Genomic DNA, 4,196 nt, shown 5'->3' on the forward strand with positions numbered 1-4,196 from the left:
TTGTGTTATAACTTGAGAAAGTATGTGGAAATGAAGGAAATAATATTCTCTATGAGATTCGATTCGATTCAATCACACGGAGATCCAGAAGATGTGTGAGGAGGTTTCTCGACAAAACAGGGGAGTTAGAATATCGGATATTTTTGGAAGATTACGTGCAAATATGGAGAGGATATTACGTTGGGGTTTAACCTTGCTGAGTCCTTGGAGAATCTACGGTGACTCATTGAGGCTTGAAACGTGTGAGGAAAGCTTGGACGCGGAAAAGGAAAGAAATCAACCCCGAAGGATTATTTCCCGTGAAGAGAAGAAAAGCTCCGAGATTTGGAGAGAAGAAAATCAAGGCATATTCGGGAAGATTTGTAGCTGATAAGCATGTAAGTGCGACACTTTTATACCCACAATTATACTAGCTAGGTCTCGAAATTTTGTTAAGAATATTATTTTAGATCTTTTGCAGAAATTATAAGGAAAATCCGTTCACCCGGAGTATAGATGGCTAAACGATGGGCTAAATGGCGTTTGCGACAATATAACTCAGGGCACCGCGGAAAGATGACTGGATTAGCTGTGGGCCGTCAAGCTAACACTCTCGCACCATCTGCTTGGCTACCTATGCCATAACATGGCCAGGGGATTTAAGAGAATAAAAGAGACGTGGCATCATTCAGACCACATCTCTTTTCTTTCACAAAACAGAAGGAAATTTCATTTCCTATTCAACTAGGGCTCGTAAGAGAGAGAGAGAATTCGAGAGCTTCGTTTCTTCATCAAGCAGCTGATGCCGACTCGAGATTGGGGACTTCAAGGATTGGAATTTCGTCGTTGGTATACAACAGGATCTGTGGATTTTTCTGGTGCTGTAATTTCTTTTGCAGAAAATGAATTTGAAGACTTCCTCCAACAGCAGCAACACAGAAAGGGGGTTAACAGCATCAACGAATTTGGAGGTTTCTGTTGGAAAAAAATGGGTTTCACAAAGGATGAATGACACAAAGAAGAAAGTGTTGCACTCCAAAACTTTCAAGGCTTGTATAAATTTCTTTTAGACAAATATTTCTACCCTCCCAATAACAATTGGCGATTACAACAGGTATGCGAAATATTGTCTTCAGGATACAATGAAAGCCCTGCAACGAAAACTGAATTCAAGGTTTGTACCCCTTGATTCAATCAAGAACACACAAAGAGATTTCTGATTTCTGATGATGCTTTTTGAAACAGAGAAAACAGATTGATTTTTCTTATATGTTAAACGAAACTGGGAGAAGCTATTTATAAAGGGTGTTGCACCTGTTGGGAATAGGTTTTTATTCGCCGGAACAGATGATGAGGGTACGAACCCTCCGGTTAAAAGTTTGAGGGACTATATGTACCCAACTAGAGTCTCTCAACTTTCATGTATTGTTTTGCCTTCCACCACAACAACATATGAGATTAGAGAAAGAACCATTCAAGCACTTCCTAATTCTTATGGTAAAGAGAATGAAAATCCTTACCACCAGATTAGGGATTTTGAAGAATTATGTGGTACAATGAAATTTAAGGACTTAGACGATGAGTATCTTAGACTTAGGTTGTTCCCTTTTTACTTGAAGGAGAAGGCAAAATTATGGTTAAATGCATTATCTCCTTCATCAATTAGTACTTGGGATGGAATGATTAATCTATTCTTGTATAAATTCTTTCCTAGGCATAAAACTATTGTCATTCGTCAAAAGTTGAATAGTTTTTCGCAAAAAGAAGAAGAATCTCTTTGTGATTATTTAGAGAGGTTCCATAATCTCTTGCTACAATGTCCACACCATGGATTTTATACTCCTAGGCTCACAATGATTCTTTATAAGGGATTAGTTTTTAAAACACTCACTATGGTAGAATTACTTTGTGGTGGTAATTTCCCTGATGAGACTGCCGAAAAAGGTTATAAGTTTTTGCATGAAGTAGCCGAAAAAACCCAAGAGTGGGAGACTAGAGAACCCATAACGACTAGTAGCAAAGGGGTTTACAGAGTTGATGTGTGACGAAGACTTGAGTCGTTAGAAAGAAATACTAAAAGTAAACTTGTTGAGTCTATTACGCATACATCTCCTATTACTGATGATTTTTCTAACCAAAGAATTTCTAGTTTGGAAGAAAGTATGAGTTTGTTTATGCAGGCTACTCAAAGATCTATGGAGAACTTAGAGCAAAAACTATATCATATTACTAGCCAGTTGAATGAGCGAGACAAGGATCAGTTCCCAAGTAAAATACATCTTGACCCCAAGGGTTCTTTTGAGGTAAGCACATCTGGTGCTAAGCCTACTCATCATGTACAAGCCTTCTCTACCCTAAGAAGTGGATGGGTTGTGGATAACCATGTTCGTGATCCTGAAGATAGGAACCCACCTACCGGTACACAAGTTACTCCTTCAACACAAAGAGAAACCAATGAAACCGAGAAAGGTAATTCTGAAATTTCGTATAGTCCTCGCGCTCCTTTTCCTAAAGCATTACTACATCGTAAGAAATGAGCTACTCCTAATGACATCTTAGAAGTGTTTAAACAGGTTAAAGTCAACATTCCCCTCTTAGATGCCATTAAACAAATTCCTTCGTATGCCAAGTTTCTAAGAGATATGTGCACTGTGAAAAGAAAATTGAAAGTACATAAGAAAGCTTTCCTTACTGAACAGGTAAGGTCGATCATTACACAGAAAACTCCACCCCAAATTTAAGGATCCAGGTTGCCCTACGATTACTTGCACTATAGGAGAAAATAGGATTGAACATGCATTGTTAGATTTAGGGGCCAGTGTGAATCTCTTGCCATATTCCGTGTATATGCAATTAGAACTTGGTGATTTAAAACCCACTAATATTACCATCCAATTGGCTGATAGGTCCACTAAAAGTGGTAGAGGATGTTCTTATACAGGTTGAATGTTTTGTTTATTCCGTTGATTTTATTGTTTTGGATACTCAACCCGTTACTAATCCTAGTGGACGGATTCCTGTCATTTTAGGTACACCTTTCTTGGCTACCTCGAATGCGGTTATTAATTGTCGGAATGGAATAATGAAGCTTACTTTTGGAAATATGAAAATGGAGATAAATGTGTTTAGCCTTTCGAATTCATCTTCGATTTTTGAAACTTGTGAACATGTGTGCATGGTTGAGGGTGTGAATGATTATACTTGTTATTACAATGAGAATCTCGGAAGCATGCCTCAAAACATTGCAGGTTGTAAGGAGTTCACTATAACTGAATTATCAGATATTTGTCTATCTTATTTTACTGATTCTGACATTCATGTTTTTCACGGGATTGCTGCGTTGGATCTTTTTGTTGATTCATCTAGTAGTTTTCAGAATGCTTATATGAGTGTTGTGCATTTGGATACTGGTCAAGTAATTCACTCAAACAAATTAGAACTGAGACTTATTTGGTTAACTCATTTCATCAACTCCATTAATCTCATGCTTATTGACAATATCAATGAACTGTTATCTCTTATTTCTAGTGAGCATAATGTATCCATCAATATTAGTTCAACTGATGTTGCACCGGATATAGGATATACAACTAGTGCTGACATGTCTAACCATTATTTGCTTGTTATCCATGAATCTGATTTACCTTGCATGATCAAGCGTGTTTGGGCAGGTTGGAATTATGTTCCTTATAACTGCAGAGTTGAATTCAATGTGGTTAACTCTTTGGATACTAATTGTTATAATCGTAGGCGAGTGAATCCGATATATTGGGTTGATCCCCAACTTTTCAGACTTTATATACATGCTTGGCAGGTTACTTTGGGTTTTCATCTTCACCTTGTTTGAGACTACCTGATGTGCGCAAGCTGGGAAACAAATATATTTCGCTTCGTGGGAGTCAACCCATCAGTTTTGTTCCCTTTACTCAATCTTTTATTTTCGTTTGCCTATTGCACATCGCATTTTATAATTTCCCACCTTAACTCTACGTTGGATGACTCAATTACATTGAGTACAATGTGAAGTTCAAGTGTGGGGGAGTGGTTAAGTATATATACATTTGTGGTAGGCATTCACTTTTGTTATGAATTTTCTTTAAAAAAAAATAAAAATAAAAAAATTGCATGATATGACCAGCTGTTGAGTGGGTCTTAAATTTTTTCTTTTGTGTAACATGACCAGCTGTTGAGCGGGTCTTTTTGATTATCTGTCTCGC

The 4,196-nt window shown here is 37.5% G+C and overlaps 1 non-coding gene across 1 annotated transcript; it reads right to left on the reverse strand.

The window, feature by feature from the left end:
- Window positions 1–1,709: 1,709 nt before the first annotated feature.
- Window positions 1,710–1,813, reverse strand: LOC113345803. The gene has a single exon (XR_003358305.1). It is a non-coding gene; the product is annotated as a small nucleolar RNA R71 (small nucleolar RNA).
- Between the last annotated feature and the right edge of the window lie 2,383 nt (window positions 1,814–4,196).

The sequence above is a fragment of the Papaver somniferum genome, unplaced genomic scaffold (genome assembly GCF_003573695.1).
Source record: "Papaver somniferum cultivar HN1 unplaced genomic scaffold, ASM357369v1 unplaced-scaffold_83, whole genome shotgun sequence".
Classification (NCBI taxonomy): Eukaryota; Viridiplantae; Streptophyta; class Magnoliopsida; order Ranunculales; family Papaveraceae; genus Papaver; species Papaver somniferum.